Consider the following 25,088-nt stretch of genomic DNA (forward strand, 5'->3'; position numbering starts at 1 on the left):
ATTGAGTGCAGCACTTTCACAGCATCATCTTTTAGGATTTTAAATAGCTCAACTGGAATTCCATCACCTCCACTAGCTTTGTTTGTAGTGATGATTCCTAAGGCCCACTTGACTTCACATTCCAGGATGTCTGGCTCTAGATGAGTGATCACACCACTGTGGTTATCTGAGTCATGAAGATCTTTTTTTTGTATAGTTCTGTGTATTCTTGCCACCTCTTCTTAGTATCTTCAGCTTCAACTGACGAAGAATGAATCTAAAAAATATACAAGCAACTCCTGCAGCTCAATTCCAGAAAAATAAATGACCCAATCAAAAAATGGGCCAAAGAACTAAACAGACACATCTCCAAAGAAGACATACAGATGGCTAACAAACACACGAAAAGATGCTCAACATCACTCATTATCAGAGAAATGCAAATCAAAACCACAATGAGGTACCATTTCATGCCAGTCAGAATGGCTGCTATCCAAAAGTCTACAAGCAATAAATGCTTGGGAAGGTGTGGAGAAAAGGGAACCCTGTTATACTGTTGGTGGGAATGCAAACTAGTACAGCCACTCTGGAGAACCATGGGGAGATAACTTTAAAAACTGGAAATAGAACTGCCTTATGACCCAGCAATCCCACTGCTGGGCATACACACCGAGGAAACCAGAATTGAAAGAGACACGTGTGCCCCAATGTTCATTGCAGCACTATTTATAATAGCCAGGACATGGAAGCAATCTAGATGTCCATCAGCAGATGAATGGATAAGAAAGCTGTGGAATATTACTCAGCCATTAAAAAGAATACATTTGAATCAGTTCTAATGAGGTGAATGAAACTGGAGTCTATTACACAGAGTGAAGTAAGCCAGAAAGAAAAACACCAATACAGTATACTAACACATATATATGGAATTTAGAAAGATGGTAACGATAACCATGTATGCGAGACAGAAAAAGAGACACAGATGTATAGAACAGTCTTTTGGACTCTGTGGAAGAGGGAGAGGGGGGTATGTTTTGGGAGAATGGCATTGAAACATGTATATTATCATATGTGAAATGAATCACCAGTCCAGGTTTGATGCATGATACAGGGTGCTCGGGGCTGGTGCACTGGGATGACCCAGAGGGATAGGATGGGGAGGGAGGTGGGAGGGAGGTTCAGGATGGGGAACACATGTACACCCGTGGCAGATTCATGTCAATGTATGGCAAAACCAATACAATATTGTAAGGTAATTGGCCTCCAGTTAAAATAAATATATTTTAAAATTTAAAAAAAAAATAAAAATAAAAAAAATCTTCTGCTTCTGTTAGGTCCATACCATTTCTGTCCTTTATTGTGCCCATCTTTGCATGAAATGTTCCCTTGGTATCTCTAATTTTCTTGAAGATCTCTAGTCTTTCCCATTCTCTTGTTTTCCTCTATTTCTTTGCTGTGATCTCTGAGGAAGGCTTTCTTATCTTTCCTTGTTATTCTTTGGAACTCTGCATTTAAATGGGTATATCTTTCCTTTTTTCCTTTGCCTTTAGTTTCTTTTCTTTTCTCAGCTATTTGTAAGGCCTCATCCGACAACCATTTTGCCTTTTTGACTCTACTTCCAGGCAAATCGGAAACAATTGAAGAGTTTTCAAGAGTGATGCATCATATCTACATTTACAAAGTCCTTCTCACAGTTTTATAGGGAACAGATTGGAAGAAAGCAAGAAATGGATGCAAGCTGAGAGTCCCATACAGAGATCCAGATGAGAGCGTGTGGTGACCCAGATAGGGTGATAGCAGTAGGGATGGAGCAAGTTAGAGCAATGCCAGAGAGATGTGGATGGGATGATTGATGGGATTTGCTTGGTGATTGATCAGATGTGGGGGCCAAAGAAGAGGAAAAGTCAGAGTTTCCAGGTTTCTAGTCACCTAGATAGACAGCAATGCCATGTGCTGGGATAGAGAGCACTGGAGAGGGGGCAGATGCAGGGTGGAAGAAAATAGTTCATTGAGTTTGATGCGTGTTGATTTCCAGGTGTTTGCAAAACATCCAAACAGATTTGTGGATGTGCAGAATAAAGGATCAGATGAGAGGGCTGCCCCCTGAAGCCATGTGAGTGAATAGAATGGCCCATGGAGAGCGCCTGGAGGGAAATGAGAGGAGATGAGGACATGGCACTGAGGTACCGCAGTCTTTAAGGAATAAGGCAAGGAATAGGAGCCCACTCTCTACCTCATGGTAAACACATAATAAACATTGCCAAAGGAATGAAAGTAGACTGAGAAGAATTGGCTAGAAATAATTAACTCTCTTTGGGATGGAGAAAGAGACACACAGCTTCAGAAAGGAGGTTAAGCTTGAGCTAAACCATGAAGGATGACTAGGAATTCACCAAAAAGACAGGGGAGGGAAATTTCATTTCAAGAGGAGTAAACAGCATGTTCAGAAGTTCAAAAATAGGAAAACTCATGGTCTTTGTACCTAGATTCCTCGATTCCATTTATGTATTTTCCCTTTATGATCTGGCTGTGTATCCTTATTAAATCTTAATATCCTTAATAAATTCTGATAATAAATCTTAACCATGAGTATGAAAAAGCAAAAGTGATGGTGTATTCCGGGAAGATTTTCTGATTTACTGTATAAGTGTCTTACTTTCCTTGTGGATCTGTATTCATGACTCTCTCTGTAACTGAGGGAGCCTAGATTCAGGTGGTAAATACATTTCATGCTGCACTCCAACTGAATGATGTGTTAAGAAGTCAGAGGATGCAAGTGAACTCAGTGGTAGAATGCTATGATTAATTAGCAATGTCTGCCATGGATGACAGAAAGAGGAGTTGTCTCCTCCCTTATGTCTGTCATGCTGGCCTAGACTTTTCCCTTATGCTTTCCCCTCTCCCTCACCATCTAAACCCTTCAGGGCTGAGGATAGGGTCTCATGAATCATGAATTGACAGCTAGTTGTGAATTGGCAACTCTCCACTCTTAAAGGACATGGTCTTCATGAAAGAATGAATATTTGCTGAGAACTTATTTACTGATCAGTCACAACAGTACGTACTATATGCCAGAACTAAAACTAGCCCCTGGAGGTGGTTTAGTCGCTAAGTCGTGTCCGACTCTTGCGACCCCATGGACTGTAGCCCACCAGGCTCCTCTGTCTATGGGATTTTCCAGGCAAGAATACTGGAGTGGATTGCCATTTCCTTCTCCAGGGGATCTTCCCAACCCAGGAATCGAACCCAAGTCTCCTGCATTGCAGGCAGATTCTTTACCGACTGAGCTGTGAGGGAAGTCCAAACTAGCCCCTAGGGGTTCCTTATAGGATACATGATTGTTCACTCAGCTACAGACTTCATTGTGTTGAACCAATGGAATAAATCCTAGGTTCAGGGCTCCATGCTGAAAGAAAGCATGGCTCCTTTATTCTCAGAGCAAGGGCAATGTCCATATTTAACTCTAAGGCACTAGCATGCAGTAAGGGTTTGTTTATTGTGAACTAGTTCTATTTTTTACCTTAGCTTATGCTGTGTTTACTGGCCCAGTGAGCACAGAAAAAAAGAGCTGCTTGCTCTTACAAAAACTTGTAAATCATACAAGCATATTCAGCACATTGTAGCATACTCTTTTTCACACAACAACTGCTCAAAGCTTGTTTTGTGTCTGTCTCTTATTTACACTGTACCCCTCCTCTTTCTATTCTCCCAAAACAACCTCAGTATGGGTTCTAATGCTCACTGCAGGACTGTTCAGAGTATTGTGTGGTAGAGGGGAGTGAATGATGAAGAGAGCACCTGAACCCTTAGAGAAGGCTCCAGGGCCAGTTCTGGAGAATCAAGGATGCAATCATTCCTCTCCAGCAAACTGGCTAAGAAATAGGTAATTGTTGTGGGCCGAACACCAGAATTGAAAGTGTGAATCCTTTCAAGGCCTGTGAAATTTGAAGCAGCAGACTGAGGATTTTAGCAGCTGATAGTTGGAAATGGGGAGGCAGAGGTGAGAGAGTTTGGGGGCTGAGATATCCAGAGAGCCTCATGACTAAGCAACAGTCAGGGTGCAAGGTGGTGGTAAAGGAAAACCAGGAGAAGCTGCTGGCTGATGGTCACATCAGCCCATCAATGCATCCCAGTTCCCTGGATGTTGAAAGTCACTCAGTCGTGTCTGACTCTTTGTGACCCCATGGACTATACAGTCCATGGAATTCTCTAGGCCAGAATACTGGAGTGGGTAGCCTTTCCCTTCTCCAGGGAATCTTCCCAACCCAGGAATCGAACCCAGGTCTCCCGCATTGCAGTCAGATTCTTTACCAGCTGAGCCACAAGGGAAGCCCAAGAGTACTGGAGTGGGTAGCCTATCCCTTCTCCAGGGGATCTTCCCAACCCAGGAATCATACCAGGGTCTCCTGCATTGCAAGTGGATTCTTTATCAACTGAGCTATGAGGGAATGTAAAGAGAGACATTATTAATTGGAGCGTGCCGTGCATGGGAAAGGTGTCGGAGCAGGGAAAAATTTATTTAGCAGGCCTAAAGAGTAAATCTATCTCAATAAAAAGGGTTTGGGGTCTCTGTAAATAATACTTTTATTTGCATATTTTTATTGAAGTATGGTTGATTTACAATGTGTTAATTTCGGGTGTACAGCAAAGTGATTCAGTTATATATATATTCTTCTTAAATTTATTTTTAATTGAAGGATAATTGCTTTATAATATTGTATTGGCTTCTGCCATACATCAACAAGAATCAGCCATAGGTATATATAAGTTCTCTACCTCTTGAACCTTCCTCCTACCCCCTACTGTATTCCACCCCTCTAGTTTATCACAGAGCACCCAGCTGAGCTCCCTACATCATACAACGAATTCCCACTGGCTATCCATTTTACATATGGCAATGCACAGGTTTCCATGCTACTCTCTCGATTTATCCCATCCTCTCCTCCCCCACTGTGTCTCCAAGTCCATTCTCTATGTCTGCATTTCCATTGCTGCCCTGCAAATAGGTTCATCAGTATCATTTTTCTAGATTCCATATTATATTCTTTTTCAGATTCCTTTCCATTATAATTTATTATAAGATATTGAATATATTTCCCTGTGCTATACAGTAGGTTCTTGTTTATTTATTTTATATATAGTAGTGTGTATATGTTAATCCCAAACTTCTAATTTACCCTTCCCCCTATTTCCCCTTTGGTAACCATAAATTTGTTTCCAAAGTCTGTGATTCTGTTTGTAAATAAGTTTGATTGTATCATTTTTTTAGAGTCTACATATAAGTGATATCACATGATATTTGTCTTTGTCTGACTTACTTCACTTAGTATGATAATCTCCAGATCCATTCACATTGCTGCAAATGGCATAGTTTCATTTCTGTAAAGAAAACTTTTCACTGCTTTTACTGGGCTTGCGAAATTCAAAACCTGTGGTATAGAAACCTGACTCTGCTGTTACTATTTTCTATAATTATTTTCTGTTTTCTCTTAGGATTTAGTAAAATTCCTTCAGAGAATGGAAGCTACACTAAGGAAAAACAGAGAATGGGGCTTTTTCCATTGTGGGCCTGATTTTTAAAGGGAGAGTGGAAACCCCCCAGAGGGTTAAGCATCGTGCATTCATTTATTCACTCATTCATTGAATAGTTAAGTACTTACACGTGCTAGGCACTGTACTAGGTGCTAAGGATTCAAAGAGGAGTAAGACCTATCAAGGAACTTAGATTCTAATAGATAAGACATTCCTATAAACAAGTAAGTACGTTGCATGATTTTAAATGGTGCAGAGATAAATATGATCAGGGTAGAGAATGGTGTAATAGTTAAGGTAAGTAGGGCTACTTCCTGTAACATATAAACTCCCAAATATAAGGGACAAATGTGTGTTTTAAGAATAGTTAAGAATAAACTATTTCTAACTCATGTTCAGGTTTACTGAGGGTCAGCTTGAGAAGGGAGGCTCTACTCCACAAAGTCATTTAGAGATCCAGGCCTGTTCCATCCTCTATTAAAGACTGTTAAGCATCACCTATCTGGCATATGGGGAGACAGAGCCAAATTGGAGAAAATATACCTTTTTCATAACCATTTTGTGGCAGAAGTAACACAGCATGTGGTCATGTGGCCCCATCAAGATGCAGGAGGGCTGAGAAATATAGTCCAGTGCTATGCTGAGAAGGAGATTTGAAAACATGTTTTGGTGAGCATGTAGCTGGACCTCCCCAGATGGAATGCTCAAATCAGTCTGAAAGAAGAGAGGCCAGAGAGTCCTCATAGAAGGCTTGACCCCTGAGTGGATATCTAAAGAGAAATACATTTTGGGTATTAAAGTGAAATAATACTGTGGGGGAAAAATGAAACCTCAGAGGATGAAGCTGGAGTTGCTGTTACAGCCACATCTTCTCACATGGGAAGTCTCTTTCCAGAACTCATTTGACGTAAATCTTTTAACTTTCTCCCACTCCCTACCCACCTTCTTCTTTCTTACTCATTCTTTTTTTTTTTTTTTTTAAGTCTCAGTTTAAACATTACTTCCTCTAGCATTGTCTTACCTGATCAGTAGACTGGGGAAAGTTCTCCCACAATGTGGTCCCAAAGTATTCTCTAATTTTGGTGTACTATTTAAATATCAATTTTTTTCTTATACTGTAAGCACCAATAAGGGCAGGGACCATGTCTGGTTTTACTCATCATTGTATCTCTAGTGATTAGCACTGTACTTGTCAACATAGCAGGCCCTTGATAAGTATTTGCTAAATAATGAATCTACCTTCCCAAAACATCCTCTTACAGCACTTTTGTCAGTCATTCCTGCCACTGATCAGTCAACTGCTATTTTATCCTCATTAAGTGCTAGACATTCTTTCGTATACTGGAGTTAGTGATGAATAAAACACTGTCTTTTTGGTTTGATCATAGTTCCTTGTATTCCCATTCCATTGACAGAAGCATAGGGTGGCCAAGTCATCCTGGTTTGCCAGGGCTTTCTTGATTTTAGCACTGAAAATATCATACCTGGGGAGCTCCCCCACCCCACCCCACCCCAGTGCTGTACAATATGGGACTGTTGGTCACTCTAAAGTCAGTTTCTTATCTCTATCCCAGATACCCAGCTCTATACCCAGCACATGATAATTTCTCAATGAATATTTATTGACTGTAGGTGGGTAGGTTGGTGGATGGATGTGACTGTGGATTTGGGTGAATGGCTGGATGGGTGAATGGATATGTTTGCCTTGGGAACTTTTCAGAATTTGGAGGAAAAGAAAAGAGACACCTAGAGATCTCACAACACTCAGGAAAGTTCTGCTGCAGAGGACTGGGAAGGAAGAGGGCAGGGAGAACAGCTGGGGGTTGAAAGTAGTAACACTGTCCTTTGGCCACTTGTCTAAATGAGACTGATCTAGAGTTCTCTATAGACCCAGAGGTGAGGAGTGATTGCCACTGAAAGAAATTCCCAGCTAGGATGACTGGTGTCAGAGTGACCTGGCACAAAAAAAGGCACCATTCTGCTTGTCCAGTCTCTGGATTAATATCCTCTGGCTACATTCTCAGGGGAGATCAAGGTATAAATTAATATTTTCAAGACTTTGAGAAAAATGCAACAAGGCTATTGCATAGATAAGATATGTGGAGAGATTAGAAAACAGCCAGAATCTTGTAATAATTAGAGCTAATTATATTTTTAATGACTTAATGGATAAAATAACTCCCTGGTAGCTCAGACAGTAAAGTGTCTGCCTGCAATGCTGGAGACCTGGGTTCAATCCCTAGGTTGGGAAGATCTCCTGGAGAAGGAAATGGCAACCCACTCCAGTACTCTTGCCTGGAAATCCATGGATGGAGGAGCCTGGTAGGCTACAGTCCATGGGATTGCAAAGAGTCAGACATGACTGAGCAACTTCACTGGTTCAATGGATAAAATACAGCTAACAAAACTACAAAGATAGTAATGATGGCCCTATATGTGAGACAGCAAAAGAGACACAGATGTAAAGAACAGTCTTTTGGACTCTGTGGGAGAAGGCGAGGGTGGGATGATTTGAGAGAATAGCATTGAACATGTATATTATCATATGTGAAATGGATTGCCAGTCCAGGTTCGATGCATGAGACAGGGTGCTCTGGGCTGGTGCACTGGGATGACCCTGAGGGATGGGATGGGGAGGGAGGTGGGAGGGGGGTTCAGGATGAGGAACACATGTACATTCGTGGCTGATTCATGTCAATGTATGGCAAAAACCACTACAATATTGCAAAGTAATTAGCCTCCAATTAAAATAAATAAATTAATTTTTTTAAAAAAACTACATTTTTTTCCAGCTCAGATTCCTTGTGGGGATGGAACAAAATTTTCAAGTAATTACATTATAAGTAGCTGTGTATCCTTAGGAATCCATTCTCTACTGTCTTCTAGAATGTCCCTCAGCCCTAGTTCCACCGTTATTCCTCAAAAAAGAGTCACTTTGAGGAAGTATTTTTGGATTCCTCCAAGGACTTGGAGTATTTTATTCATACCCTTATGGCAGGTCTTCTTGAAGAGAACTGTGAGGTATAAATGCCTGTTCTTCTCATTAGGTGGCCACTTTCCTGAGTACAAATACAGATTCAAGTAACCACCCAGCCACTTATTAGCTGTGTGATTTTCAGCCAGTTACTTTTATTTTTTTTAACTTAAACAACAGAAAATTCTTCTCTTACACTTCTGGAGGCTATTAGTTCAAAATTAAGGTGTCCACAGGCTTCATTTCTTCTGAGGCCTCCCTCCTTGACTTGTAGATGACCTGTGTCACACTGTGTCCTCACATGGTTTTTCCTCTGTGCACAAGTGACCCCTTTTCTGTGTTTGAATTTCTTCTTGTGTGTCTAAATTTCCTCTTCTTATAAGCACAAGTGAGTTTAGGTTCGGGCTCCCCTGGTGTCTCAGAGGGTAAAGCATTCGCCCACAATGCAGCAGACCTGGGTTTGATCCCTGGGTGGGGAAGATCCCCTGCAGAAGGTTTAGGGCCCACCCCACCGGCCTTATCTTACCTTCATCATCCCTTGAAAAGCCCTGTCTCCAACTGTATAGTTACATTTTGAGGTACTATAGGTTAGGGCTTCAGCATATGACCGTGTCACCCCGTAATACTTGACAAAGTAAATACAAATTACAAGCCAATTTCACTTATGAACATAGATGCAAATGCTAGTAAACTCAATCCAACAATCAATAAAGTTATAAAACCTTAATACTAGGTTTGTTTTCCCCCCAGAATATTAATATATGGCACTTTTCATATTTACAAAGTCATTCAATTAAATGTGCCAGATTAACTATTGAAAGGAGAACATGCAATCACCTCACTATAAACAGAAACTATTTTATGTCACCATCTGTTCAAGATATGTCCAGCTCTAGTTATTTAACTTCTCTGAGCTTTAGTGTTTTCTTTTATAAAAGGATAACATCATTTATCTCATAAAATTTTTGTGAGGATTAAATGAGATAATATAAGAAACCTAGCATACAGCCTGGCAAAAGTGGGCATTTGACAAATGTTAACTCTCTTCCTCTTCCGCTTCTTCGAGGAAGGAACTGTGCATTTTTTCTGTATTTTTGGATCTCTGGCACAGAGCTTGACACACAAAGGGCCTCAAATGTTTGCCAAGATGAACTGTCAAAGAACCATGGTCACGTAGAGGATGACATTAGGTAAAGGCTCAATGACTTGGTGTAAATCGTGGGAAACAGAAAGAGGAGTCTCAGTTCACTTCAGTCACTCAGTTGTGTCCAACTCTTTGCGACCCCATGAATCGCAGCATGCCAGGCCTCCCTGTCCACCACCAACTCCCGGAGTTCACTCAGACTCATGTCCATCGAATCTAGCACAAAACAATTTGTGAAATTAAACACAAGCCATGTACAATTCATCTATTTCTATCTTTACTGCTTTAGTATTAACTACATTTTTTTCAACTTGCTATCCTGCCTATTTTTAACATTTATTTTGTTGAGATATAGTTGATTTAAGATGTGTTAATTTCTGCTATACAGCAAAGCGTATGTGTTTGTGTGTGTGTGTGCCACTCAGTCATGTCCAACTCTCTGCGACCCCATGGATTGTAGCCCCCCAGGTTCCTCTGTCCATGGGATTCTCCAGGCAAAAGTACTCGAGTGGGTTGCCATTTCCTTCTCTATACAACTGTCTGTGTGTGTGTGTGTGTGTGTAAAGTGTACATACATATACACTTTTTTTCATATTCTTTTCCAGTATGGTTTGTCACAGGCTATTGGATACAGTTCCCTACAGTAGGACCTTGTTGTTCACCCATCCTATGTATGATAGTTTGCATCTGCTAATCTCAAACTCGCAATCCATCCCTCCCCCAACTCTATTTTTTAATTCATATTTTTTGTTCCCATTTCATTACTGGCATATTTGTACCTTAGCAATTATCACGTTATAATAAAATTATATATTTATACTTTGTCTCCCCAGCTGAATTGTAAATTCCTTGAGTACAAACAATGTGTTTTATTCATCTTTGTATTGTCTGCACCTAGAATAATTCTTATCGTATAAATACTCATTTGACATTTGTTTGGTTTTTTGAAACTGTTGAGCTGTTTTCACTTACTTTGACATATCTATATTTGGTTAGAAACTTCTCCCTAATATGAATCTTGTCTCTTCAACTGAAATGAAATTTCTTTCAAGGGTGGCAACTCTATTTCTCCTATAGGTCCCAGCACAGGAATGGAAACATAGTGGGTGCTAACTGCATATTTAATAGATCAATACATATTTTCCTATAACATAGAGACATCATCAGTTCAGTTGAGTCACTCAGTCGTGTCCGACTCTGTGAACCCATGAATTGCAGCATGTCAGGCCCCCCTGTCCATTACCAACTGCCGGAGTTCACCCAAACTCATGTCCATCGAGTCAGTGATGCCATCCAACCATCTCATTCTCTGTCATCCCCTTCTCCTCCTGCCCTCAATCCCTCCGAGCATCAGAGATTTTTCCAATGAGTCAACTCTTCGCATGAAGTAGCCAAAGTATTGGAGTTTCAGCTTTAGCATCATTCCTTCCAAAGAACTCCCAGGGCTGATCTCCTTAACAATGGACTGGTTGGATCTCCTTGCAGTCCAAGGGACTCCCAAGAGTCTTCTCCAACACCACAGTTCAAAAGCATCAATACTTTGGCACTCAGCTTTCTTCACAGTCCAACTCTCACATCCATACATGACCACTGGAAAAACCATAGATTGACTAGATGGACCTTTGTTGGCAAAGTAATGTCTCTGCTTTTGAATATGCTGTCTAGGTTGGTCATAACTTTCCTTCCAAGGAGTAAGCGTCTTTTAATTTCATGGCTGTAATCACCATCTGCAGTGACTTTGGAGCCCCCCAAAATAAAGTCTGACACTGTTTCCACTGTTTCCCCATCTATTTCCCATGAAGTGATGGGACCAGAAGCCATGATCTTCGTTTTCTGAATGTTGAGCTTTAAGCCAACTTTTTCACTTTCCTCTTTCACTTTCAAGAGGCTTTTTAGTTCCTCTTCACTTTCTGCCATAAGGGTGGTATCATCTGCATAACTGAGGTTATTTTTTTCTCCTGGCAACCTTGACTCCAGCTTGTGTTTCTTCCAGCCCAGTGTTTCTCATGATGTACTCTGCATATAAGTTAAATAAGCAAGGTGACAATATACAGCCTTGATGTACTCCTTTTCCTATTTGGAACTGGTTCCTATTTGGAACCAGTCTGTTGTTTCATGTCCAGTTCTAACTGTTGCTTCCTGACCTGCATATAGGTTTCTCAAGAGGCAGGTCAGGTGTTCTGGTATTCCCATCTCTTTCAGAATTTCCCACAGTTTATTGTGATCCACACATTCAAAGGCTTTGGCATAGTCAATAAAGCAGAAATAGATGTTTTCCTGGAACTCTCTTGCTTTTTCCATGATCCAGCGGATGTTGGCAATTTGATCTCTGGTTCCTCTGCCTTTTCAAAAACCAGCTTGAACATCTGGAAGTTCACGGTTTACGTTTTGCTGAAGCCTGGCTTGGAGAATTTTGAGCATTACTTTGCTAGCGTGTGAGATGAGTGCAATTGTGCAGTAGTTTGAGCATTCTTTAGCATTGCCTTTCTTTGGGATTGGAATGAAAACTGACCTTTTCCAGTCCTGTGGCCACTGCTGAGTTTTCCAAATTTGCTGGCATATTGAGTGCAGCACTTTCACAGCATCATCTTCCAGGATTTGAAATAGCTCAACTGGAATTCCATCACCTCCCCTAGCTTTGTTCATAGTGATGCTTTCTAAGGCCCACTTGACTTCACATTCCAGGATGTCTGGCTCTAGGTGAGTGATCTGAAGAGAGCCGTGAAGAGATACCCCACATCTAAGGTAAGAGAAACCCAAGTAAGACAGTAGATGTTACGAGAAGCATCAGAGGGCAGACACACGAACCATAATCTTAGCAAACTAGTCAATCTAATTACACGGACCACAGCCTTGTCTAACTCAATGAAACTAAGCCATGCCATGTGGGGCCACCCAAGATGGGCAGATCATGGTGGAGAGGTCTGACAGAATGTGGTCCACTGGAGAAGGGAATGGCAAACCACTTCAGTATTCTTGCCTTGAGAACCCCATGAACAGTATGAAAAGGCAAAATGATAGGATACTGAAAGAGGAACTCCCCAGGTTGGTAGATGCCCAATATGCTACTAGAGATCAGTGGATAAATAACTTTAGAAAGAATGAAGGGATGGAGCCAAAGCAAAAACAATACCCAGTTGTAGATATGACTGGTAATAGAAGCAAGGTCTGATGCTGTAAGAGCAATATTGCATAGGAACCTGGAATGTTAGGTCCATGAATCAAGGCAAACTGGAAGTGGTCAAAGAGGAGATGGCAAGAGTGAACGTCAACATTCTAGGAATCAGCGAACTAAAATGGACTGGCATGGGTGAATTTAACTCAGATGACCATTATATTATATCTACTACTCTGGGCAGGAATCCCTTAGAAGAAATGGAATAGCCATCATGGTCAAGAAAAGAGTCTGAAATGCAGTACTTGGATGCAATCTCAAAAATGACAGAATGATCTCTGTTCATTTCCAAGGCAAACCATTCAATATCACAGTAATCCAAGTCTATGCCCCAACCAGTAACACTGAAGAAACTGAAGGTGAACGGTTCTATGAAGACCTACAAGACCTTTTAGAACTAACACCCAAAAAAGATGTGCTTTTCATTATAGGGGACTGGAATGCAAAAGTAGGAAGTCAAGAAACACCTGGGGTAACAGGCAAATTTGGCCTTGGAATACAGAATGAAGCAGGGCAAGGGCTAATAGAGTTTTGCCAAGAGAACGCACTGGTCATAGCAAACAGCCTCTTCCAACAACACAAGAGAAGACTCTACACATGGACATCACCAGATGGTCAACACCGAAATCAGATTGATTATATTCTTTGCAGCCAAAGATGGAGAAGCTCTATACAGTCAGCAAAAACAAGACCGGGAGCTGACTGTGGCTTAGATCATGAACTCCTTATTGCCAAATTCAGACTGAAATTGAAGAAAGTAGGGAAAACCACTAGACCATTCAGGTATGACCTAAATCAAATCCTTTATGATTATACAGTGGAAGTGAGAAATAGCTTTAAGGGACTAGATCTGATAGATAGAGTGCCTGATGAACTATGGACGGAGGTTTGTGACATTGTACAGGAGACAGGGATCAAGACCATACCCATGGAAAAGAAATGCAAAAAAAGCAAAATGGCTGTCTGGGGAGGCCTTACAAATAGCTGTGAAAAGAAGAGAAGCAAAAAGCAAAGGAGAAAAGGAAAGATATAAGCATCTGAATGCAGAGTTCCAAAGAATAGCAAGGAGAGATAAGAAAGCCTTCCTCAGCAATCAGTGCAAAGAAATAGAGGAAAACAACAGAATGAGAAAGACTAGAGATCTCTTCAAGAAAATTAGAGATACCAAGGGAACATCTCATGCAAAGATGGGCTCGATAAAGGACAGAAATAGTATGGACCTAACAGAAGCAGAAGATATTAAGAAGAGGTGGCAAGAATACACAGAACTGTACAAAAAAGATCTTCATGACCAAGATAATCACAATGGTGTGATCACTCACCTAGAGAGATGTCATGCCACATCATAAAAAAATTTCCGTGTGAAGTGAAATTATACAAGGTTCTGATATGGTCCACTCATGTCATACCATATCAGATAAAATTTGATTCCAGTGTAACCAAAAAACAAATACAGTTTACTTTCTTCTGAAAAAAATAAAATGAAAATCATGTTATTGTTTTTATACAAATAAAAAAACAATAGATCACCCCAAATTCCACCATCCAAAAATAATATGTGTTAATATTTAATAAACATCATTTCAGACATCTATGTACAGACACAGAAAATAGATGGATGGATGGCTAAATAAAAAAGATTTTATGATAATAGAATCATAGTGTGCAAGCCAGTTTTATTAAAAAGTATTCAATCTAATTTTACTTGAATTTAACAGAAGACTAAAATGAAACCAGAGGAATTGGGAACCTTTGGATAAATATTATTTCACCTCAAGAGATATTGAGTCCACACTGTGGAAGATAAGATTATCACCGTTATACCTTCTCTCATCTCCTCTCCTCCAACCTTCAGATTTTTATTAGTTATAACATTATCTGTCAATGTTGTTAACTTTTATGTGCTGCTTTGCCACCAGCATCACAACAGTTATTTAGGGAATATATATATAGTATAAATATCTATTAGCTTAACTGAATTCAATGCTTTACCTGTATTCTTGGTTTTTTTTTTTTTTAAGCCACACTGCAGGGCTTGCAGGATCTTAGTTGCCAACCAGGGATTGAACCCAGGCCCATGGCAGTGAAAGGGCAGAATCCTAACCACTGGACAGCCAGGGAATTTCCCTACCTGTATTCTTTTATCACGGTTTATCTATTCCCAGGTTTTTTAAATTCCATTTTTCTCTTGATTGGCTGGATTTCATAGAGGGTTCTCTGAATGCTGTACTCGCTGAGTACTGCCTGCTGCCTTTTTATTTGAAAAAGTGGTTGACTGGGTATGATGTCTGTGAGTCTCACTTAAACTTTGTCTTACCATTTTATAGACCTGTGTCATTGTTTTTTGATATTGAATAATGCTGTAAAGACTGAAGCCAAGCTGATTTTTTTTCATATAAACATATTACTTTTTTTCTGTCTATACAAGTGAAGAATAGTTTTTTTTATTCTTTGACGTTCAAAAGCGTACTTAACGGTAAATCTCAATATCAGTTGCACTTAAGTTTTTTCTGGAGCACAGTATGTCCTTTCAGTCTACAGATTTGGTTCTTCTTTCATTTCAGGGAGAATCTTCTCTATTATATTTCTAACTACCTTTTCTGTATAATTTGTTGAATTCTCCATAGACTTTAGGAACCCTGGCTAACCTAGTTAGATTGTCTTCATTTTCCATGATTATTATCCTGTCTTTGATTGAATTAATACCTTTGTCCTTTAGCTTTGATTCACTATGATTATCACAATACTTCCTTCCATGTCAGTGATTCTATTTTCAGTCATGGCTATTTTGAGACACACTCTTTCCAACTAATTTATTAGTTCTGAAATAGTTATTATTTTGGTTCTTACTATGTTTCATTAATTCTGCCACATCCATATTTTATTGTTTATTATCTTGTCTTCGAGTTCTTATTTATTGAATTCATGTTTTGGGGGAGTTCTAACATGCAAGACATCAGAATTTTCTTGTATTTCTTGGGTTGTGTTTTCTTCCACATATTTTTATTTTAATTACACTTTTTATTAAGATCATTATAGCTTCACATGGAGAAGGCAATGGCACCCCACTCCAGTACTCTTGCCTGGAAAATCCCATGGATGGAGGAGCCTGGTAGGCTGCAGTCCATGGGGTTGCTAGGAGTCGGACATGACTGAGCGACTTCACTTTCACTTTTCACTTTCATGCACTGGAGAAGGAAATGGCAACCCACTCCAGTGTTCTTGCCTGGAGAATCCCAGGGACAGGGGAGCCTGGTGGGCTGCCATCTATGGGGTCACACAGAGTCAGACACGACTGAAGTGACTTAGCATAGCATAGCATAGCATAGCATAGCATAGCTTCACATGCAATCTTAAGAAATAATATAGGGAGATGCTGTGTACTCTTCATCCAGTTTCTCCCAAAGGCAACATCTTGCAAACTATAGTACAAATCACAACCAGAATATTGACATTGATGCAGTTCATCTATTTTATTCAGATTTCCCCAGTTTTACTTACATTCATTTGTGTATGTGTTTTTCTCTATGCATTTTGTCACGTGCAGGTTTGTGTATCCACCATGGTAGTCAGTATACAAAATAGTTCCAACACCACAAGGATCCCTTGTGTTCCATTTTTAGCCACACTTTCCTACCTCACAAAGGGAGGGGATTGGCTTTTTTCACTCAGCATAATTTTCTGAAGATCTAACCAAGTTACTGTATCAACAGTCTATTCATTTCATTGCTAAGTAGTATTCCATGGTATGGATGTACCACAGTTGATTTAACCATTTGCCTGTTGAAGTACATCTGGGTTATTTCTAGTTTGGGGTTATTATAAGGAAAACTGCAATGAAACATTTTTGCACAGGTTTTTGTGTGAATATAAGTTTTTATTTCTCTGTGATAAATGTCCAAGACTGCAATTGCTGCTCTATATGGATTTAATCACTTGTTTGTATACTATGTTTCTTTCCTTTTCGCTTCTGGTGGCATATTGGCATGGTTGTTAAGTTGCTAAGTCGTGTCTGATTCTACGATCCCAAGGATGGTAGCCCTCCAGGCTCCTCTGTCCATGGGATTTCCCATGCAAGAATACTGGAGTAGGTTGCCATTTCCTTCTCCATACCATTTCTTTTCCCTTCGCTTATGCTTAATGTGGCCAGGTTTGGCCAGAGCTTCTGTTTTGATATAATTTGGTTCAATTCTCCATGGCACCCTTGCCAGCCTATCTATCACATTTTCACGTTCCCTTCCAAGGTCTTGTTTCAAAGCAGAATGTTCTGTTCAATCCATTATTCTGTAGTTAAAGCTGTGCCTCTCTTCCTGAGGAACCTGATTCTGATCTCTGTCTTCTAATTTTTTTAAAAATATCCATACATGTCCCATTTCCACCTGCCAGGGATATATTCCACTTTCAAAGTTTTGGCTCAATATTCCTAAGAAATAACAAAGTAAGGAACCTCCAGAAAATGGCAAGTCCTGATAGCATCCCTGCCTTGGCTGAGATCCTGCAATAAAATGTTGGAACTCCCCTCTTGGAGGTTTTCTCTGGACTCTTCCTCAAATTCTCTGTTCTTCAACCCCTCTCCCACTCCCCACCCCATTCCAAACTCCTGTTGATTATTTCCCAAATTGGTGGGGTTTAGTGACAACTTATAGGATTTTGTTGACTGGCCTTTTTCCCTAAATGATACTTCTGGGGGTGGGAACAGTGTTAGAAACCTTGTAACACTGTCCCAAGGTCTTCAGTTTCCATCCTTGGCTGCTACTTTTGGCATTTTATAGTTAGAAGTTTTACTCTTTGCTGCTGTTCAAATTTTTAGTGTTTTTTTAATTATGATTTTGTTTTGTTCATTTTGTTAGATATTTGGCAGCAGTGGTAGTGGATTGAGAGCCTGTAGGTCAGCTTTATTCTATCAGCTTTCTCAGGAAATCTCAGATAATATATCTTTTTAAATCCTCTTTGTGCTGAAGGGACAGAGGCTGAACTTTTAGGAAAGCAAGGAAATACTACACAGTTGGGAAGTCACTGCGTTTAGAACCAGGAAGGGAGGACATAAGTTGGCAAGGCACACCCAAATATGGAGCTGACCTGTGACCCCTAACAGAATATGAACCTTCCTTTCCTTCATTACCCTTACCCAACTCTTTCCTAATTTTATCAATTTGCCTCCAAGTTCTTTTTCACATGTGTCCCTTACTCTTTATATTTTTGTCACTGTCTTTAGTGAAGCCCTCCTCTTTCTCCTAACACTGCTTCATGCCTCTACTTTCTTTCCCAAGGAAGCCATCCTCCTCACACTGCTACTGAGTCAATTTCCCTAAAACACCACTTTGTGTATATCCTCTCCATTTAAAAGCCATCAGAGAACTCCCAGCTGAAAAAAATGAAAATAAAAAGAAAATTAAGTTTAAACTTCTTAACACGGCCAACAATAATAAGAGGAACTAACATTTACATAGTGCTTCCTAAATACTGAGAGCGTTCTAATTGATTTTTACATATTGAATGATTTCATCTTCAAATTTTGGGGGAAGTTGTAATTGTTCTCCAGAGAAGGCAATGGCACCCCACTCCAGTACTCTTGCCTGGAAAATCCCATGGACGGAGGAGCCTGGTGGGCTGCAGTCCATGGGGTCGCTAAGAGTTGGACACGACTGAGTGACTTCACTTTCACTTTTCACTTTCATGCATTGGAGAAGGAAATGGCAACCCACTCCCGTGTTCTTGCCTGGAGAATCCCAGGGATGGGGGAGCCTGGTGGGCTGCCGTCTCTGGGGTCGCACAGAGTCGGACACGACTGAAGCGACTTAGCAGCAGCAGCAGCGGCAGCAGCAGTAATTGTTCTCATTTCCACATCAAGTGACTTGCTGTTCTCCAAACATACCATCTACTTTCACACCTCTGTCCCTTTTCACATGCTGTTCTTTCCATGGACCACTCTGACTACCCTCTGCCAAGTCTACTTGGTAAACCCCTTCATCATTTTCTCTCTTACTATTTTTGCTAAAGTACAAATCTAATTTTGCAGTTACTGCTTTGCCCTTTAGTGAGGCCCCATTGCCGCTAGGATACCCTCAGCTTTCTCAGCACAGTAGATAACGCCCTGCCTGGCCTAGCCCTTACCTACCCTGTAAGTACCACCTTTTCATTTTGCCCTTCATGCCTCACACTCCACCCATACAAAACTACTTGAAGTCTCCTGAATGCACCATTCTGCTCCATGCCTCTATGTTTTTGTTTCCATTCTTCTTTCTGACTAGAATCCCTATCCACCTGAAAGACTCCTACATATACTTCAAGACTCAGTGTAATCATCTTTTCTGTGGTGAAGTTTTCCCTGACCTTCTCTTCCCTGCCATGCCTTGCCCTGACCTCTTCTCCTTTATTCTCTTCCAGGAGAACTGACTAATCTTTTCTCAGTATCACCCATGTACTTTGTACATTAATTCCATTGTAGCATTTATCACACCATGCACTTTTTTTTTTTTTCATACAGCTATCAATTGTCTCCTTTTTAAACCTTCGTGAGGGGAGTAACAAGTTGTTTTATTTCTTCAAAGTTTACTCTAATTTGTATTAGCAAACATCAGATACTCCCCAAATATGTGTTGAATAAGTGAATCTTTATACCAACAGCACTTAGCACAGTGCTAGGACGCACATAGTAGGTGCTTCATAAATATTTGTTTAGTTAACAAAGCTTAATCCCTTTTCTCACTGTTATATGCTCTCCTTCTAGATACTTTCCTACTTCTTCAAACAAATCCTTTAGTAGGAAGCCCCCAGTGCCTCTGAGCCAGCTTGTGGGTCTGTTTTCCAGGGCAAAGGGTTACCTTGAAGAAAATAGTATGACCTATGGAAACATGACTAGAAAAGAGAGGCTGTATCAAGCTGGCAGTGGCAGACAAGGGTAGAATATTTGTCAGCACTTAATAGGCTTGGTGCAAAGGTTGAAGAAGGAAATGACAACCCACTCCAGTATTCTTGGCTGGGAAATCCCATGGACAGAGGAGCATGGTGGACTTCAGTCCATGGGGTCTCAAAAGTGTTGGGCACAACTTAGTGTGTGCCCAAATAAATAACAACAACAGACTTGGTGCAAAGGTAGCTCTGTAGATAATGGCCAACTATTTCTGGAGCAATGATTCCCAAACTTGTGTGGACATCGGAATTATTGGGAAATAATTCTCCATGGGTCTATTCATGTGTTATGAGTAGAGGCACTGACTTTTAAAGGATGATTGCACAGTGAAAAGTCTTGGAAGATAGAGATAGTATATCCCTCCAGAACAAAAGACAGATTTATTTCTCTCCCATATAATAATCTCCCCTTCTAAAGCTCAGACATGTTTTTGTAAAAGATTATGCTTATAAAAGATTCAGCTTTCTAAGCTTAACATTCTTCTTCTGTAACACAACCCACAATGCATATGCTTGCATCACTTGACCCTATTCATGTCATCTATGAGAATTAGGGCATTGGAAACTGACACGCATGCTAACACTCTGGCTACTGGTACTGCTGAGTAGTAATAATGACCATATAATAAAATAATAATAACAACAACTCTTAACTCTGAACCAGGAATTTCATGTCTTCTGCCAGAATTCATGGCAGGAATCACATGAAGAGCTTAGTTAAAATGTAGGTTCCTGGGTTCTCCCTCAGACTATCATTTGGTGATTCTAGAATGAAGCCCAGTAATATGCATTTTTGATAAGTGTTTCTGATGTCAGAAGTCTTTAGATCTCTCTAGAGAAATAACTGTTTTTAGGATTATGCTAACTTAGATTTGACTATTTACTTGTGCAAATTTGCTTTAGTCACGTCCAACTCTTTGTGACCTGTGGACTGAGGAGCCACCAGGCTCCTCTCTCCATGGGATTCTCCAGGCAAGAAAACTGGAGTGGGTTGCCATGCCCTCCTCCAGAGGATTTTCCCGACCCAGGAACTGAACCTATATCTCTTATGTCTCCTGCATTGGCAGGCGAGTTCTTTATAGACAAGAGATATCACTTTCTTCCTGCATGGCTAGAGGTAATCATTGATTAACATTGGCAGGTTTTTTGGTTCAAAAGAAACTATTAAAACAGAAAATATCTACTCACTATTCCCTAGTAGCTCAGTTGGTGAAGGATCTGCCTGCAGTGCAGGAGACCAGGTTCAATCCCTGGGTTGGGAATATCCCCTGGAGAAGGAAATGGCAACTCACTCCAGTACTCTTGCCTGGAGAATTCCATGGCCAGAGGAGCCAGGCGGGCTAGAGGAGCCAGGCGGGCTACAGTCCATGGGGTTGCAAAGAGTCAGACACAACTGTGTGACTAACTTTCACTTTTTTTCATAAGAAATACATAAGAGAAAGTTATGTACTAGCTAGAGTAAAACTGAGAGAAATGGAAACATAAGAATAAATTCATATGTATGTCAGTAAGCTCAATATTTTAATCACTGTGTAAATTAAACTTGAGCTTTTCTTTGTTCTCTGAGAAAAACTGGAAAGTTGTTCTTACATTCACACTTAATTTTTTATTAGATTGGGTCCTGCAGCCTGAGTTTCAACAAATATTTATTGAACACCTGTTGTGTGTTCAGCACTGTTCTAGGGTTGTCGAAACCAATACTCGAGAAACCAAGCACCACACTTGGAGAGTTGGAGAACTCAGGTTTCTTACACTGGCAGGCCCAGAGGAGTTAACACTCCAAGCTCTGAGCCCCGAACAAAGGGATTACAGAGTCTTTATACAGGGACAGGCATGATCGAGCGGGTTTGCGCATTTGCAGGGGCTAGGACAATCGATTGCAAGGAGCAGGACAAGGGTGAGTGAGATAAGCTCCAGTTCCTAGTATTGTGAGTCCCCACTTTCTGAGACCTATGTGATCCAGACTTTGCAAGGAGCAAGCTGAGTTACAGAGGCAGAAGGAGCAGGAGGTTATGTAAAATTTTAACTTTTCCTCTTCACTAGGTGTCAGAAATACAGAGATGAATAAGACAAAATCCCAAGTTTGAGGCATTTATATTCTAGTGGGGGGACACAGACACTGAACCCGTTTCAGATGGCAAAGAAAATAAAACAGAGTAAAGAGATAAAGACTTGGTGACTGTTTAGGGACATTTTAGCTATAATCAGAGAAGGCCTATCTGAGGAGGTAGCATCTGAGCTATGTTTAAAGCAGACTTTTTAGCTCTAACTGTCAGTTTCTGCCTGCTAGAGACTTGCCCATTTGTAGAAATGAAACCCTTTACCTTCATGGTCAGCCTCACCTCACCTAGCTTCTGACAAGCTTGAAAACATATCAAGGGCTTCATCTTACTGGTGGTTGAAGTTCAGAATTAGCCTGCTGCCTTGACTTCATTCATTTTACACATATTTATGAAATACATATTTGGAGAAGGCAGTGGCACCCCACTCCAGTGCTCTTGCCTGGGAAATCCCATGGACAGAGGAGCCTGGTAGGCTGCAGTCCGTGGGGTCGCTAAGAGTCAGACACGACTGAGCGACTTTACTTTCACTTTTCACTTTCATGCATTGGAGAAGGAAATGGCAACCCACTCCAGTGTTCTTGCCTGGAGAATCCCAGGAACGGGGGAGCCTGGTGGGCTGCAGTCTATGGGGTCGCACAGAGTCGGACACGACTGAAGTGACTTAGCAGCAGCAGCATGAAATACATATTCTGTCAAGACTTATTCTAGGCACTGGGGATGCATGCATGCATGCTCAGCCACTAAGTCATATCCAACTCTTTGTGACCCCATGGAGAGTAGCCCACCAGTTTTCTCTGTCCATGGGATTTCCCAGGCAAGAATACTGGAGTAGGTTGCCATTTCCTACTCCAGGGGATCTTCCCGAATTGGATCAAACCTGCATCTCTTGAGTGTATTACATTGGTAGATGGATTCTTTACCACTGTGCCACCTAGGATTTCCAGGCACTGAGGATACAGAAATAAATAAGAGAGACCCTAACTTTCCCAGAACTTCTAGTAGCTTCTATGGCGGTCACTAACTTGAACTATCCCCTACATACACACAGCAGCCTAGAACTTGCCTAGTCTTTTTGCCTAAGTTAAAAAGGAAACTGGATCATTTCATGATTCTCCAGCTGTGGGCTTGAATACTCTTCAATTCCAGATCAACCTCTGGAATCCAGACATTTCCCCCAAATTTCTATGATTATCACCAGTATGCAAATACTACTGTTCCTGGTCCTCAGACTCCAAATTGGCTCTCAAAACCAGTGCAAATAAGACCTGAATTAGGGAATTCCCTGGTGGTCCAGTGGTTAAGAATCTGCTTGCCAATGCAGGGGACACAGGTTTGATCCCTGGATGGGGAATATCCCACATGCTGTGGAGCAGCTAAACCTATGCACCACAACTACTGAAGCCCACACACCTTAGAATCTGTGCTCCACAACAGGAGAAGCCACTGCAGTGAGAGGCCCTACACCTCACTGAAGAATAGCCCCCACTCACCACAACTAGAGAACACCTGCATGCAGCAACAAAGGCTCTGCACACCCAAAACAAATGCGTATTTTTTTTCCAAAAAAGACCTGAATTAGCTGCATCCCTTTTGATAGGGATAGAGTTATTAGCTACTTTAGAAATTCAACTTGTGGATTAAAGATGGAAAGGGAATTTTAAGAGTTTGGGAGACTGCTGTAAACTAATGACCACTCAAGAAAAGAATCCAGTAACCAAGCAACAATCTACATACGTAAAGTACAAGACAATAGATATGGGATCTGAATTTTGTTACATGAAGCCAGAGGTTAATGGTCCTTGAAGAGTGGCGTTTCTACACATAGCCAAGACAGGAATATAGGTGAAAGGAGAAAGAAACTAGGTGAAAGGGGACATTATACCAAAATCTGAGATGAATTACAGAATTTTAGTATGTCACCATCCTTCTGCTAATATGATTTAAATAGTGCCATGACAGTCCCAGTTTAACCATATATGATGAAAGGAGGAACTAATGATGTCAGCCTTGAAATCTACCCAAGGATGAGGAAGAAGATAGTCTTCTTCCCTCCCTACTTTTTCTTTGATTATGAAAACATATCCCTCTTTGTTCCTGGGACAACTGTGCTCCCTTGCCTGCCCCATTGTATCTCTCACTAGCATCCTATGCTAATAAACTCATTCTTCACCTGTCACCTTGCCTCTCATTGAGTTCTTTTTTGCACCAAGACAAAAGAACCTGAGCTTCACTAAGTCCTGAGGCCAGGTGTGCAGTTTCAATCAAAATGCTGTGGGTTTGAGTCCCCTCCTAAGTCAAGGATTGTGGGTTCAAGTCCCAACTGAAGTATGGCTGGGTTTGAGTTCCATCTGAGGAGTGTAATTTCACCTTGAACCCTGCAACTTGGACTTTTGGTCATCTCCCTTCTTCAAGTTGGGCATTGTACCCTAGAGGTTCCCTTCTCCTGATCTCTGCCTGCCACTTTACTCTTTCCTCTCTTCCTGTCAAAGTCACCAAAAGCCTGTTGCTTTGGTTATTACACTGACTCCTAAGACTGCTTCTAGAGGGCTTGCTCATTGCCAGATGATCAAAGCTAAATGAAAATAAAGATGATAGAGGCAGCAGTGACTGCATGAGCAGCTCCTCTCAAATGAAGGATTCTTTCCAATCAGGAAGAGGTTGCCCCAGCAACCAGACTCCTCACTTTTCACTTCTAATAAACTCTAATCCCTCTCTTATTAATTTATATTACAATGGAATGAGTTTTCTTTCCTGAGATAATTTTCTCAACCATTTTTACAACCTGCTTTGTGGCACCACTTAGTCTTCTCTTAAGGGGAACAAGTTCTTTCTCTTTCTAAATGCTTTCCAACAATTATCCCAGTGCTTATTATATGAAAGGCAGCATGCTGGACCTTGATGGTAGATACAAAGATGGAAATGTATTTATGATGTATGAGAAAGAGCACTGGATTTTGGAGTCAGAATACCAGGTATTGTTAAGTAACTTCTTAAATTTATAGAAGTCATAAAAACACATGCCCCAAAGCTAAAATGCACAGAGAAGCATAAAGTGAAAAATGAAAGTATTCATCTCTTATTCCCATTTCTCACATATAAGTAATATTTTCTTTAATTCTAGTAATTTTCTAGACATATATGCTTTCTTGTTTTTCCTCACAAATGTGATCAATACTGTACATATCATCCTGCTAACTGACTTTTTGTTTCATATGTATTGAGCAGTTTCTCTATCATCAAGAATCTATCACATCCTTTCTAATGGTTATATAGTATTCCATTGTATGGATATACAATTCATTGTATTGA

The 25,088-nt window shown here is 40.6% G+C and overlaps 1 protein-coding gene across 2 annotated transcripts in view; it reads left to right on the forward strand.

Moving 5' to 3' along the window:
• The window catches only part of EDA (ectodysplasin A), a 483,240-nt gene that overhangs the window by 4,464 nt on the left and 453,688 nt on the right, over positions 1 to 25,088 (forward strand). The window contains exon 2 of one of the 2 annotated variants that reach the window (XR_015159876.1): positions 1,602 to 1,707. The exons of the other annotated variant lie outside the window; for it this stretch is intronic. The gene's annotated coding sequence lies outside the window, so the exon portion shown is untranslated. Of the gene's footprint in view, positions 1 to 1,601; positions 1,708 to 25,088 lie in introns of those variants that run through there. 2 annotated transcript variants of the gene reach the window in all.

The sequence above is a fragment of the Bos grunniens genome, chromosome X (assembly GCF_055505025.1).
Source record: "Bos grunniens cultivar Pamir isolate PY7600 chromosome X, Bosgru_T2T1.0, whole genome shotgun sequence".
Lineage (NCBI taxonomy): Eukaryota > Metazoa > Chordata > Mammalia > Artiodactyla > Bovidae > Bos > Bos grunniens.